The 16,493-nt window shown below is 37.9% G+C and overlaps 1 protein-coding gene across 1 annotated transcript in view; it reads right to left on the minus strand.

Annotated features, from left to right (window-relative positions):
• Nucleotides 1–1,601, minus strand: part of tox2 (TOX high mobility group box family member 2) — a 115,826-nt gene extending 114,225 nt beyond the window's left edge. The window contains exon 1 of the mRNA XM_040158607.1: nt 1,513–1,601. The gene's annotated coding sequence lies outside the window, so the exon portion shown is untranslated. The remainder of the gene's footprint in view (nt 1–1,512) is intronic.
• Between the last annotated feature and the right edge of the window lie 14,892 nt (nt 1,602–16,493).

Consider the following 16,493-nt stretch of genomic DNA (forward strand, 5'->3'; position numbering starts at 1 on the left):
ACACCCAGTTGTTGACCATAATGACTCACTACAGGAAACACTGATTGGTACTGTATGTGGTGCATGATGCATGTCTTAATTTGGAAAAGAATTACAGTAAGTCAGACTTGATGTATCCTAACTGAACAAATACAGGTTCTGTATTTTAAATTAAAATACAAAACAGACTGCATGAATAGTATGAACACTTCTCAATCTTTCGCACTCTTATTCTATACAACCAGCTTGGTGAATAAAGTAGTATCAAATATTTATCACAAAATAGCTGTATTAATCATAAATATTCATTGGCACAGGACTGTTATCCTCCGAGAAAAATGTATTGACAGAGCTGGCATAACGTTCTCCAATTATTCGACAGAGCAGCCAGTGTACCAGAAAGAAGCCTGTCCTTACCACATCTTAAGTGTTACTATTGGTTCTGATCTAATATTCTCTGTATGCATCTCAGCTCTGGTGCCCTGTACACAAATCTGGTGTTAAGTTTATATCCTAGTGGTAAACAAAATGGAAAAAAGTTCACAATAAGGCTGTTTATTTGATTGTCTGCTTTTTCCATTTGCATTGTATATCCAGTAGTGTTTGTGCTATTGCTGCTCCTCAAACATGTTGTAGAATATATTTATTTTGTATTTCTGTAATGGTGCATCAGGAAGAAAACAAGCTCAGCTTTCGCTGTCATTAATCTGACAAAATGGATTGTACTAGATAACTAATTGAAGGTCAGGGGGTTTCATTATTAATGTAAAAACAAGAACTTTGAGTCGTTCTCCCAAAGGATCGTGTAAAATGACACTGTAAAAATGTAGCACGTGTTATCTAGCCATCACATTTGTTTATCAGCTTATTAATCTTGCAATGACATACAGTAATGAGTCATTTCAGACATCTGTGAGAAGAAATGTGCGCTAAGCTTTGTACAAAACAACACAAAATCAAACAATCTCATGCTCATTATCTAGTCAGCAACAGGACTTTAACAGTTGCTTTCACTCTATTATTTCCATCCATGATGTTCACAGGTGCAGCTTAATTCAATTGGAAGACATTGCTGTGGTTATACACAAATACGTCTCCATGTTACCAGTAAAACTGTTGTCATGGAGATGATAAGGCTAATACAGTATAAGCTCAAATGTATTTTTGTTCAAAACGAGAGTATTGTCTTCGCTGTGCTCATTTCATTAGGATTTGTTTATCCCCACACACATTAACCCAACTGATTAAACTGTCTCTGTCTTTTTCAAACCGGCAGAGAATAAAGTGGGACACTTTAACATCCATTTTTGCAGATGGCTAGTAAGGCATGAAGGATCAGTTCTCTCAAGCACAGACATTTTATGACATCTGCAAAAGTTGATAACAGGCATTTTGCATTTCCTCTCAGTATCACTTTCATCAGTGTGTCACTGTCAAAAGCAGAGCTACAGCCTTGATATTAAAAACTGAGATGTCTGGTTTCACAAAAAAAAAAAAAAAAAAGAAAAACAATGAAATGATTACAATCCTTACCTTTAGGCCAACTATGCACAGATGATGGAAAATGCTCCTGCAGCGGGGGGATTTTCATTCACATAACCCGTGACCTCTTGTCTGCCTCTGGATCCAGCGCCTACCAGCTTTCAGTAGCGGATTAAACAGCTATTGACAGAGGAGTGACATGATTGACAAGCTAAGGTTTCCTTCCTTGTCAGAAGAGCCTCTGTGTCTGTCTAGCCCATGTCTTCCCAGAACTCACATTTCACATTCCAGCGTGAATTGTGCAACTTTTGAATTTCTCTGCTGTCAAATACGGAGGAAATTCCTGCAGCCCCGCTTTTCACAGCTTATGCCTAAAATGACTCCTGTACACCGTCAGGGGGGATAAAATTCTTGAATAAACTAGCGTTTGAGTGTTATGTAAAGTTCTGACTTTGCTGTTTGTGTGCCTTGAACAGGGTTCTCTCACGGTGCCTATGTCCAGTGTTCATCAGTGCAGCAACACCTACAGTCAGCAGCAGACACTCGTCTCAGATGAGGGAATTTTCAGCCTCAGTGGAACATGTGGGAGTTGGTAGTTACTGTATATTCATTTTAAGCCTCTGACTGTATTTCAACTGAAAGAAGGGCAGTTGGCGGTGGGTATCACAGCCTGCATTAAAAGTACTTCAAACAAGAAGTTTTGAATAACCCCTGTTTAGTTATGATTTTGTTTGGAGAGCCCCTACATTCACAGGCACAAAACTCATCCCTTAATGGGTGTACTTACACAGCACACTTAAACAGCACTGTTACGAGATGACATGGTGTTTCTAAACGTCTTTGACAGCCAAGTGGAAAGAAAACAGAATGCTGGTGGTGGTAGGTCAAAAAAGAAGTGACGTTCCTCCTAATGTTCCTGTCAGATGATACAATATGTATGGCAGGTAAGTTAGCTCTATATCAATAGGAAATGACAGAGAATAATAGAATGAAGCGTGAAGCTAGAAGTACTTGTCTCTCAGTCTCTCTCAGTCATCTGGACACACCTGTCTGCAGTCAGAGCCTCTCAGAAGATTTGCTGCTGGTTGGGGAATTCAAAGCTGAGCGATGCATCAGGGGTTGTCATATAAAATGTGAGTGCTTTCCCCTGAGTAATTTAATCACAGACTTTTATGGAGGCATCAGCCAGCACATTGAGAGACAGAGTAAAAGGATTGTAATTGGCATTCTTTCAGTCAAAGTAATATATGGAATATGTGGTATAATTACAGCGCTGGGTAATGGTCTGTGGACGACTGAAATGCTAACGCACAGTGATTGGTTAATGCGTGTTCATCAGGGGAATTTGCACCATATTGACTTGAGAATTTTCTTTGGTGGTATTTCGTTTGGACTAGTCAGACATTATCATATGGCTTTCATAACCTCCCAACTACTCATTAAAAATGTCCGGGATGATTGAATGATAGAAAACTTTATCTTCTCAATAAATGAAACTTGGTCTATTATGTGCTAAATGAGTAATTTGTGTGGGCGATGTCTAAGGTCAACTCTACCATCATTAAAAGCTCTTGAATAGTCTGGAAATCCTCTTATGCAGCTGTGTCTTCTGAATAGACACTGCTGTCTACTTCATGGCGTTTTAGCTACTTTTATTTCAACGTTTGCTCGACATGAAATTTTGGCGACAGCAAATTGTTTTTGTACCGCATATTGTACTGCTGCCAAGAAGGAGGATTTAATCATTTAACCAAAAGAAGTATAACTAACATCATTAATGTTCAGTTCATTTTTTGTTAATCCACATTATGAGAGCTGATAATCACAGCTCGTTAATTTTTGTCTTAAGATAATTTGTAGAAATGTCACAAATAATTTAAGTTTTCCTTTCACAATTTCAGTACAATACAAAGTGTATGAAAAACAGATCTCTCTGTTTTCTCCGATATTTTACACCGACAGTGATGCTCATTATATACGTATTTGTCTCATTTCTGATTATGAGTACACCTCACTATCATGTTTACTGAGCTTATGATACAACCCATAAAAAAAGTCAATATTTCACTGATCTTTATCTCCCTGTGATCTGCCCTCAACCTATTGAGACACCGTGGCAACTCCTTGTTCCTGACAAGTCGCACATCAAACAGTAGCTGCATTCAGGGCGACACAGAGATAATTCTTTACCGGAAACCAGGCAGTTCCTGGACGGCTTGGGAGTTGTCGTGCTACATGTTTAAAGTACCTTGGCACTTTCCTTTCACATCAGCCAACTCATTTTTCTGTTTTTCAGCTAAACCAATCAGGTGAATCTGCTGTTCCACCCAGCCTCCTTGCAGCATGTGTGTGTAGGTGTGTTTGTGTGTGTGTGTGTGTGTGTGTGTGTGTGTGTGTGTGTGTGTGTGTGTGTGTGTGTGTGTGTGTGTGTGTGTGCGTGTCCGTGTCCGTGTGTCTGTGTGTGTGTGTGTATGTGTGTGTGCGTGTGTGTGCGTGTATGTGCAGAATTTTAAGTATGTAGTATAATGTATGTAATATAGTGGTAGAAAACTCAAAATGTCATAGTGGTGTTTTTTAGTTATTTTCCCCCATAAGAAATTATGTAAGAGATTTTTATTTGTGCCTTGTGACCTCATCTAGATGAGCTCCAGGCCTCTGTTCCATATATACAAGTGAGAGGAATGTATTTTGTCTAACAATTAGCGGTGTAATGTAACCTGATGACGGCGCTACCCAAACATTCAAAACATTAGGTTTAGTCACACTTTCCATCATCTCGCTCATCATGAAACATTACTGAAATGAGATCCAGGTTGGGAGAGCGTGTGTCTGCGTGTCCCTGGGAGAGAGAGAGAGAGAGGGTGAGAGAGAGAGACATAGGGAGAGAGGCAGAGAGCAGGAGAGAGAGAGAAACAGAACTGGACAGCGCTCCACAATCCTCAGATAAACTCAATGTGACAAGATGGTTACTTTCTCCCTCTGCTGTGACAGTTAATTCTGGACTAGGAAAAATGTCAAAAATGTTTAGCTGCGCTTGAGCGGAGTTAATTACAGAGCCCAAGGCAACTCAGACTAGGGCTGCTAATGGCCTTGACTTACAGATAAAGCTCCATTTACCAAGACTGTTTTTTTTAGCCACTGATCTAATTTACTTAAAATCAAATTTTTGACAGCAACAATTACATTGTCACTGTTTAGGTTAGAATTTAGATTACATATCAGTCTGGTTTTGTTTCACCGGCCATTAACCTGATTAATTTTTATTCCAATATTTATCATTTTTTAATAACTTTATACACATAATGTTGTGTATTGTGCACAGTTTTCTGGTTATGAGTTGGACGGATGCATGAGAAACTAAAACCGCATGCAGGCAAAAATATCCTCAACACTAGTTTGACATTCATGCTCCAAACTGTCACCACCTGACATTCAGAACGTCTGACCACCTATAAAACAGTCACTTTCTCTCTCTCTTTCTCTCTCTCTCTGTCTCTGTCTCTCCCTCTCTCGTTGTCTCTTTCCTTCCTCTGAGGTCAGGGAACCACAGTGTTAGTGTTTTCAAGCCGCTCTTACGTGTCATTGTGGTTGCATCACTTCCTCCTCACAGGTCTCTTCAATGTTGTAGCGTTCACACGTGAAAGTCTATGAAACAACAATCAAGACATTAGCAGCACGGGGACCAGAGTCAAGTGAACCCAGTCTCAGAGATCGGGACCCAGAGATGGCCCGTGAAATGAGTTGGAGTTGGAAAATTACCAGGGGGATATTCCACACTCCATTGCCAATTTCACTATCATAATCAACTTCAACTTGTAGAAGGATATTATAGGGCCAACTATTTTCGCTTACACTCTCACTGTGCATAGATTTTTTTGAGGAGCAGAAGATAAGAGAGATGATAAGAAATATGCTGAGGCTGAATTGTAGATTATGCAAAATATAAAAAGGAAAACTGCTGAATTTTTGATTTTCCTCTTTATTTTTGATCTTAAATGTTCTTGTTTAAATTTGTAAATTAGTTTTACGAGTTTGATGCCTGGTTTTGTTTGATTAAATATGTTTATTAATCATTGATTTGATTACATGAAAGGTTTACATGCAGCAAAACACCTCAAGTAAGAGAATGATGAGACAAATTTTTTTTGCCCATCTTACTGTCAGCAGTGTCTTACTAAAATCTAAGAGGCCATATTGATCTCAGCTGTTATCAGTAAGGTTATCACTCTGTATTAAAGGTAATCACAACATTTTTATAATATGCACAATCTTACCCAGACTACTGCAAAATAATGCCATAGATCGTAATGTAGCAATTTGATCTTTAAACAATACATCCAAAAAGCTTTGCCATATGCGGTGTGTCTGTGCAACCACAATCAAACAGACAAATACAGCTCAATGAATCAATGTATTGAATAAATACATGTACACGGAGGTTTATTGACACATGCATAGATGTCCTGGGACTGACAGAAACCCATGAGCACATGGCATATCTAAGACCGCCTCATATATATTCAGGCACATCAAACTATGCTATTTACGTATGCTATTACATGACATAATAAATGCTTCTTATTAGATGTGGTTGTTCTGTGAAACAAAAAGTTTGTCACTCAGAATATAAATGCTAAATCTCAAACTGAATGGCCGTGTGTCAAAAAGTACCTTGAAAGTAGGGAACTGACTTTTATTTTTCTACAACACTCATTTTCACAGGTCTTGAGGTTTATTGTAAACCACAACTGCATGTGAACAAGTAAATCACAGTACGTAAAGTACAGGTAATGATTTCTCACGTTTTATATTGCTTTTAATTCGCTGCTGATGAATAGTTTTCTTAGAACTGCTGCAAGGCACAGAACTGAGGCATAGGGAAAAAACCTAGAACATCCCCAAGCAGTCCCTAAGGTTCTTGGCCCTGATATAAAGCGCTACATAAGCTAATTATGTGGAAAACAGGTGGGAATATTACTGTGAATGTGATATAAAATGATTATTTAAAAAAAAAATCCGAATTCGGCGGTGTCTGTCATTGTGACATTTTTGTGGCCTCGTGGTGCAGTTTGAGCAAAAACTCTGTTTGATAGGGTGATGCATTATGATGCATTATTTGAAGGGACAGCAAAATGTCCCGTAAAGTAATCATGAAGTAATTATGTTCCCAGTTGCAAATCAGTATGTTGCACCAATTTACAATTAGCAGTTACTAATTAGAAATTGCTCAAGTGCCAGTAGCACCTTATGCAGATTAATCAGAAACAGTGTATTTAGAAATTACTCAATATGCAGATTCACCAATATTTAGGAAGCAAACATTACACATTGGTTCATTAACATAGCATCCGACAGTTTGCTCTTAAATGACTTATCAGTGGGTATTCTATGAAGAGTTTGACCTGTCAATTTTGTATTTTTCATCAACTAACCATAAATTAAAATTTAGGACAGTTTTTTTTTGTGCTGTTTTTACAGACAATACCGATAGCATCAGATAGCATCAGAAAACATAACTGCAAACTTGAGTTTTGCTGTTTTGCTGACACATTCATTTAAATTTGGATTACAGATTACACCTTTAGAATACAAATTAACCTACTAAACTATTTTTTTTAAATCTCACTCTACATACAGTACTTTTGAGTAGTATTGTCCCAGAATTTCTCCCGCTATAACAGTATCTGCTGCCCATCAAAGAGTCATTTACCCCTGTATTTTACTTCATCATTTTTCAATAAAAAAATCTCTAACCCTATAATCCCTAGTGTTTGCCTTGTTTTTCTTGGGAGGACATTCGATTTAAAAGAACTTAAAGAGTTAAGGTTTAAGCTTAAGTAGCCAAACAGGAGGAAGAGGAACACATAACAAACCTCTGTTGAGAAGCCTTTGTGCAACAGTGAGGTGGTGGGTGGGTAATAGATTATAGATCAATCCCTCTTGTATTGCTGTTTGAGATATTTAGCTCTTATCTTGGTCTTATCTTAAAACTGGTTTACATGGATTTCTAAATAATCCGAGGTTGCATACACCCATGAAAACAACTGAATATAGACTTAAACAGTGTGTCAGGAGACTTGTTAATTAAAAAAATATCTCTGTAATTGATTTTTTTTTTTTTTTTCGCTATTAATGTCAGTTCTAAAATATCTTGCTGAAATTCCTGAAAAGTTTTCAGTATTGATTTGAAAAGGAGAGAGGCCTACATGCACGGAGGAAAACTAGATCAATATATGTCTATGTCTATAGACCACAGCAACAGACCTTTAAATGTATGTATAGCAGGGAAGAAGCTCCTCCGTGCCTCATAGTTTGTCTGTGTGCTAGAGTATGGCCTTTCTTACTGTAAATCTCCAGGACATTGCACAGATCCCTTAGGCAGCCAAAGCCAGTCATCATCATTCATTTGCAACATACATCTGCTTTTGGTATGAATATGGCTGTCAGTCCTGTAAAGACCATCACAACAGAACACGCTCATTAGTATTGTGTTGCACTGTGCTTCAGCATCAAGCGCCTACCACCCTTGACTAATTTTCTGTTTGTATCGGGAAACAAAAGCTCTCCCAATCCCCCTGTGGGCTCCGGAGTGGCTTTACCGCACATCAAACTATGCTAATTACCTTTTGCATGATTAATTGGACCAATTAGAATTAGTAGAGGAAGAAAATGATTCTTGGCAAGGTGCGAAACATTAATTAGTCATAAAAAACGTTTATTAGTGTTCAAATTTAATCTCACAGAACACAATGGGATTAAGAGGAAGAGACAGTTAATATGTGGCGTGTTCAATCACTCTCGGCTGCAGACGGAATAATGAGTGTCAGCGCTTACATTGTGCTCTATCACACACACAGACATGCACACGCACACACACACACACACACACACACACACACACACACACACACACACACACACAAACAGCCTCCATCTCCTACCACAGTTACTGTACTGTTAGAAAACAGCCATCTTCATCCATCATACAAAGTGGCAGTTGTAACACAAACATTCCAGCTCTGATTGATGAGTTAAGACCATACAAACGACTTATACACAGTAATCCCGTATAAGATTTATGGCCTGAAGGCGATGCATTACAAATTTGCAATAACAAAATCAACAACAACAGCAGCAGCAGCATCACCAGCAGCTGATGGTGATTTAGCCGTGGCAGCATTTATAATAGTATGGTATGGCATCTGTAATAACAGCCTTGCTTTGCACTAGTTTACATGTTGTGTCTGTAGCACGGAAAAACGACAACCACGGGGCAGCTGTTGGTGATGGTAAAAAAACAAACAGGTACAGTATGGACTTTGAGGAACGTGTGGGTGTTTTCTCACATTCTGCACATATCATGCAATAAAAGAAGACAGGGAGTGGCTTCACACTGAACCAAACCTTGGCCTATAAAATATGAGTATAAGCTGCATGTGAACACACATATGTTACATACACACGGTCGGCCTGTGGAGATCACTGCAGATTAAGTTTATCAGTAAATGACAGCAGATAGCTTTTCTTTACAAGTTGTTTAAGAACATCTGCTGACAATGTGTTATTAACCCTCTCTCTCTCTTTCTGTGTGTGTGTCTCTGTCAAGTGTAGCAGCAAACAAGAAATGAAAAACTGAAATTCAGAGGTGAAATATGAAACTTAAAAAAGTCACACCTCAGTTTCTTTCCACATTATAAACACAATCTCATAAGGCAACCCCTTCAGTAATGAGAATGTTTGCTGGCTTATAACCATAATACATTTAGCAGAAGAATTTCAGTGTGGCTTTGTCACTTTTCTACTGTATCGCAGAAGGAAAATGTTCTTATATATTTGAGGTTATGATGTTTTGATAAACCTTGGTTTGCAGTTATATATGAACTGTATGTGTGCAAGTAAAAACATTGTTTGTACCTTGAGATATGTTTAAATGTACTGCTTTTTTTAATCTCTGAATTGACAAATCTATTCTAAACAGACATAAAAGGACACCACTTGACAAGTCTTAACTTTGAGCACAAACCAGTTTGCTTTTATGTGGACATTGCTGACTTTGCTGCTTTGGCTGCATCAGTTAAAGCCTGGGGAGTATGCACTGTAAAATATCATACAGCCCTTTATTGATATCCAGTCATCTTTTATCGTTAATTCAATGTAAATGCGTCGGTTTTAGTCATCTCTAGTTAAATTAACTTAAAAATTCTAATTTTCATTTTTAAACCCATTTAGGAACTTGATTTGAAACCTGATTTCCTGTTCCTTAAAGTCTTGTGACTCGAAATGAACTCATTAAATAAAGTTTCCAAAGAAACATGATTAGCATGCATGGTTTGAGGGTTATAGCTTTCTAGAGGTCCTTCTTTCTTTTAATTTAAAGAAGTGACTGAAGAAATGATTGTTTCCTCTGATGCTAACCATGATGAAGGTTGTACTTCAAACATTTGTAATTTAACGGGGTCACAGGGAGCACCCTCACATGTTTCTTTGTATCAGCTCTAGTACAAATGAGCAAAGTAAGTACAAAGCAAACTGCTGTTTCTCTACATAAATAAGCGCATTTTGAATCAGTATTGACAGACCAAACAGTGGCATGATTGAACACAGGTCCAATTCAGAGTTTTCAGCAGAATGGACCTGACTGGCCAAATGTTATTCTAAATGAAGAAATCGCAGGCAGAGCTTGCCACCAAATCGGTCTTAAAATCTCATTCCTTTTTCTGTTTTATGTGACTTATATGAAAATCTTTTGAGCAGAAGTGATATAGAAGAGCAATAATGTCCAGCACTAATTTAATACCTTATTACCATAAGCCTGGTGCAATGCATGCATAATAAATTGTTGTATCTTTTACACGGCTCAGGCATATGGTTGGGAGACCGGATTCTCTTCAAACTGCACCAAATTTGCATGATAGGATGTGAGAGTTGGATGGATTTGGGGATTATATGAAACACAGCTTCCATTTCCAGTTCATTGTACTAAGGAGAGGTATCACATTTACACAGATGGCAAGGAATTTGGAAATGCACAGCTTCTGTGAATCACAAAAAAAGTCTACAGGAGAAGAAAAAGCACTTCAAAGACAGAATCTATACTGGATTTTTTATTTATTTATTTATTTTACTCCAAAAGAAAATGTTTTTTTAAGGATCCTTTTTTTTTTTTTTTTTTTAATGGGCTGTAGCTTTCTGCAGCTGAGAGGGAGCTGATCGATGCTGTTAGTAGTCTTTAAGCCAAATGGTCACAGTCTCACAATGTGTTTTCATAGGAGGTTCTAGAGACCCTGCCAGGACAATCATTATGTTTGTTGTATGGTTAGATCATTCTAGAGGTCAGTCCAGGGAACATATTAGCGCACGGTTGACTGGCACCAGCCTGACAGTCCACAACCATCTAACTATATTTTGACTCTGCAGTGGGCACTTACTGTATATGAATCGTATAAGGACAGATAGCTTGGCGAAAAAATCTTCATCTCTTTCAGGAAGTGAGATGTTGTAGTTCTCTGTTTTTTTTGTGTCACTGTATTCCTACTTTATGTTCATCAATCACTTTATTATTTGCAAGTCTACTGTTTACTTAGACTAGATTATATAATGTGTTTTGCTGTCATGCTGTCAATCATCTGATTTGACGAGGAGTCCGATTTTAAAGCAGTGATTACCTTCTTACTGTATAAAAAAAATAAACGCTTTGTTTGCCAGTCATCGTGGTTCATGCTTTCAAATGACAATGTTGTATAATTTTATCGCACCAGGCAATGGAAAGAAAAAAGAGAGTCAATTAACTTGCAGACACTTCACATAGATATTATCGTTGTACCCGAAGAGCTTGATCTTTACTTTGCCCCAGTTTTTAGTTTCATGTAAAAAAAGACTCCCTCAAATATCAAAGGTAACCTCTCTCCCTCCTGCTGTCAGTTTGAATCTGGTCGTTCCTCATGTCTGATTCAGTATTCGACCCCAAATACCAGTGGCCAGGTAACATTGATTTGTAGTGACGTCAGGGACAGTGGAGTAGCCGTGTTAATCAGCAGCGTTTTCTCCAGGTGACACTAACGTGTCCCATTTCGCTGTAAAAGGTCAGCAGTGGAACTAGCTTTGGTTCAGCGTGGTGTTTTGTTTTCCATCAGTATCCAAGAGCCCCTCTGTTATACTGTCTGCTGTGCCGGACAATGGAGTGTCAGGGACGGCTTTCTTTTAATGTAACTACAGTGACTAACCTAAAGCTCATATATGTGTAGAATTTATCTAAAAATATCAATGACGGTACAAGAATCTAAGGTTTATTGTTTCCTGTGTTCCTCTTTCTTTGTTACGTTGTTTGTGCTACAATAGGACTATTACATGAAATTTTAATGAGCAATGCCATATTGATTGGCACATTAATAAAGGTCAGTCCAACATAATACATCAATTTCTTTTAATGACATCCTCAGTACAAAGTTGAATTCATTCTGGACTGTAACACTAAAAACCTTTCATTTAACAGAGGCGGAAAAAAAAAAAAAACAAGTTAAGCCAATAAATTTGGAGGATAAATGATTCATTTACATTATTTCCTTGCTTGCTTATTTGCTTCGGCTCTTCACAAAAGATAAACAGTGTCTTTGGGATGCCTTTACAATAAGTGATCAATAGAGATTGACAGTTGATGTCAGTTTTTTTTTTGTTGTATTGAAAATATTCATTATCAGTAAGATCACATCTTGTGAAAAATAGAGTTTTTCCCTCGTGGGAAAAATTCAGTTTTTATTCAGTTTACGTTATTGCAGTTTCATTTCACGTCTCTTTACTCGCCATCTGCAGTGGGGGTGAGGGGTTTGTCTTTTTACATCTGTCTTAAATTACTGTCAGCAAAGGCCACGCACGCCCACCAAAATCATCGAATTTCAAATTCTACATAGGGTGTTAGGTTTACATAATAATGTAGTAGAGTCACTGGGCAGTCAGAAAAACCATGCAGTGGTGTATGTCCTTTCAAGCACATTCAAAACTCACCTCTAAATTCAAAGTGGTTTTTCTCCTGCTTTTTTCCACTGAGACATGCAACTGTTGTGCACAGCAGACGAGTGTGTCTCATTCTTTGTCTGTGTCACTCTGTTTCATGCTTTATAATTGTAAACTTCAAGGCCAATCTAAAGCACAAAGCCCTCTAAAATTAGCTGCCGTATGAGTCATCTCTGAAAGCGTCCCACAAAGGTTACATGATTCTCAACAGCAGTAACTGCAATCAAGGCCTGTTCATTGTTATGGGAGACTTAAACCACACAGACCCAAGTGGTGTCGTGTTCTTTCAAATACTTTCAGCCAAACTTCAGCAGGTTCTGTGAATGGACTGAGTGGAATCCTGTACTTTTAAAGACATGCCGACGGTTTAAAATTAAGGTCTGTGAGTCGGTGGATTGTAGTATCCACCATCTAATGTTATTGTTGTAACGTGATATGTATATAAGGACAAAAGGAAACAGTCATTCTGTAGCATTGCCTGCTTTTAACCACAGTATGGCTCTATATATGGTAATGCTGGTCTGTTGATCAGTCCATCCACCATTTTAATATCTATATCTCCACAACTGTTGAATGGATTGCTGTGATGTTTTCATGGGCCTCCTCAATTCTACTGAATTCAGTCATCCAGCTATCGTAGCTGTCGACTCTTAGTCTTGTTAGTTTTTTTAAGCATTTTGCTGAGACTCATGTTCAGGATGACTCGAGCACAGCAGTTACGGTAGGAATAAGTTTGACAATGTCACAACAACCCCCGATTAAAGCAGCGCATAGGTCAAAGTCTACATTAGCAATCACAGCAGGTATTGAAAGGGAAAGGGGGTGATTCATATTCAAAAGACACGGAAAGAAATCTTGTTAAGTTTAAGAAATTGGGTTCAATTGACTCATCAAATCCTCATTAATTTTAGTCATATTTGTAATTTCAAGGTGGTGGTGGTGTTACAGATGTGTGTAACAACTGTTAGACACAAAGTACCTGAACTCTTGTCACATTTGAGGATAAGAATATGTCTCTGTGTCATGTTTTGCTCTTGATTTGTGTATTGCTGTTTGGGCTATACTTTTGTTTGTGTTTGGATTATGGATTATGGATTTTCACTATGGACCCATATCTGTTTCCTCAACATTGACACACAAAACAACTATACTACTGAGTTCAGATAAGAGGACAGTTCAGAAAAAAAAAAAAAAAAAAACCCACTGGAAAAGAAAAGAAAGAATGTGAACAAAAGTACCTGAACTTGTGATGACGTCAGACATGTCCTCCCACAGTACAAACACAAGCAGCCTGATTAACATTAAAAAGGCAGGATTTGCTCTATCTGTGCACCTCTAATTTTCACAGCACAGACTTTCATAACTCTTGTTGTTTGCCATTAAACATTATTTAACACCTTTCTAAAAGTACATTGACACCTCTCAAACTCCTGCAACTTCCTTACACACTGCTGTTCACACACACAACACCAGTGGTTTGGGTTTGTGTACCTTACCTTTTATTTTACTGTTACTAAAAATGATGTTCTTGCAGCAGAGGGGAGTGGAAAAAAAGACCCTGACTGCATGAAGGTAATTCATATGTATTATTCATCTCTGCCTCTTCCATTTATACTTACAGTCGGTGTACACACTGGAAGAGAAGCTGCTGCTGCACTGTTATGCTGTTATTCCATGTTTTGTGCTTTTATTCAAATGTTACAAGTCATACTGATTGCTGATATCATACTGATAATGATGATTACGCTTTATGTTTTGTAGATTTTATTTTACACTCTAGGGGATTACATTATATTCCTTCCTATTAACGTGATAAATTCACAGTGGTCATAAAATAGGATGATTAAAAAGGTAAAAAGAAATATCACGCTGTAAAAGAGAACATCCATCAATAGGCAAATGCAAAGTGTTACATGAATCTTCCTTGCCGCTGTTTGAATGGTGGTTATCCTCTGCTTGAGCATAGTGTGTTGTAAATTAGCTATTATGTTAGTTATGAAACAGCAGAACATGTCCTTTTTTCCTCACAGATTTACAGAGAAAAACGTTGAAATGTTAGCCTCTGAGCCTGCTTGTGTGGAGGAAGTAATTTTTCTGTGGCAACATTGCTTTCAGATGTGGTCAAACGGCACGGCCTCCTGATGTAAAAAAAAAAAAAAACACATTTTTTTGAAAATGAAGTGTTTTGAGAGAAATGAGTTGTAGAGGGAGAGTCCCTTCATGGAGACAAGTAACATAAACTCACAGAGAGAAAGCAGTGTGGGAGACAAGAACCAGTTTCATAAAGTTTGAAGTTTTCCATCAGGGCAAGGACCACCACATGCAGAGCTGACAAACGACCAATCAAAGTGTATGTATATTTTCAGTGCATTTTATTACTCAAAGAAAACTTTAATACTCATTAAAATTACATTATATGAAAATCTCTGTTCTGATCACACTAAAATGTTTCACTGACATCAAGAAGTCACAATTAAAAATTTAATGGGAACTAATGAAATTTTCTCATTAGTTTGAAATGCTCTAAAATATTAATACATGTTTTTGTATATTTTTAATCTTGTAAATCCTCATTTGTTTAAACAGCTGGCTTTTTGAACAACATGATCAACAGAACGGTGGGTATTTTCAATCCTTAAAGTGCAGCCTCTTAAGTAATAATGAGAGTGAGAAATGCAGTGCATTTAAGTGAAATCCCTGATTAATTATGTATGATTAGAGGACTCTTAAAAGCTTTGGGTAGAGAAAAAGATAGAAACTACATAAACAGAACACGAAGTCCAGAATGGCTGGATGGATACCAGACGTGAAATTGTAAATGAACCTTAAGTATACAGGTGACTGCAGAATGATGAGCGATTTTGCTCTGCATGGCTGAACACTAGCTGACCGTTTGTGTACAGGTCATGTCACACTTTGTGCCAAGGTACTGTCTGTTGTTCGCAATTTTTATATCAGTGTCGTGTTTTATATTTGCTATTTACTGTATATTGAATTCAAGTGTTGTCCCCGGTGCCGGATAAAGATTTTAATAAATGATTTTTAAATTAAGGCTTGTGATTAGAATGCATACAGAAATTCTGCAGATGACCTTGCATCTTCATCTAAATATATATTTTATTTGACTTCAGTTGATATTTAACCAATTTAAGTGGTGCAGTGTAAATACAAGAGAAGATAACACTTATCTCTGTATATTCTTGGAAGGCATATGCATGATTTATCAAAGAATGAGTCACTGAACAGAAATCATTTGGAAACATAATTTCAGCTGGGAATACACTCAGACATGCAGCTCATGCTATACGCTCCGGATGACTTCAACAAACCTGTCCTGTTCTTCTTCCCTTCCTCTCTTATTCTTCTTTTCCCCCTCTCTTCCTCCCTGTCAGTGGCACCATGCGTGTTTTCACCTCCTAAGTGATTGTACCTGATTTATATGACAGGCCTTTAACCCTGTGTGAGCTTGTCCATCAGCATCAGGCAGAAAATACCCAAGGGCATGTGTGAGCAGGACCAGATCTGGCTCTCTGTCATTCAGGGGCTGTAACCTCCACCTAGAATACACTCCAACAAATCACATTTATTCCTGCGCTGTTAGGAGTTGTGAGTCATTCACACAAGGTGAGAAGTGCTGCGGCTTGTATGTATCCAAAAATATACTTCCTCCTTATCTTGCAACAATTTTACCAAACTGTTTATTTTCGACAGATTAAATTCATCTGTGGGTATATAAATCATGGGAATAGAAAGCTCTGAATGTACAATGACGGGCAGTTTGAACAAAACCAGAGTTGGAACCAGCTCTCAGCCTTGAATAAGGCCTGAAAAAGCTGTTCCGTAATTGAGTTGTAGAAAATATGAGCTCAAATTGTAGCACACTTGCAAGCCCGAAAAGACGAATGTGTAAAATATTTGTAATGAATTCAGAGACTACAAGGAAGTGAACGGAACTGAACATTGTCTCCACCTGCAGTCGGTAGATGGCAAAAGAAGCGTACGGTTTTATGATGCAAAGGCCC

The sequence above is a fragment of the Xiphias gladius genome, chromosome 21 (assembly GCF_016859285.1).
Source record: "Xiphias gladius isolate SHS-SW01 ecotype Sanya breed wild chromosome 21, ASM1685928v1, whole genome shotgun sequence".
NCBI lineage: Eukaryota > Metazoa > Chordata > Actinopteri > Istiophoriformes > Xiphiidae > Xiphias > Xiphias gladius.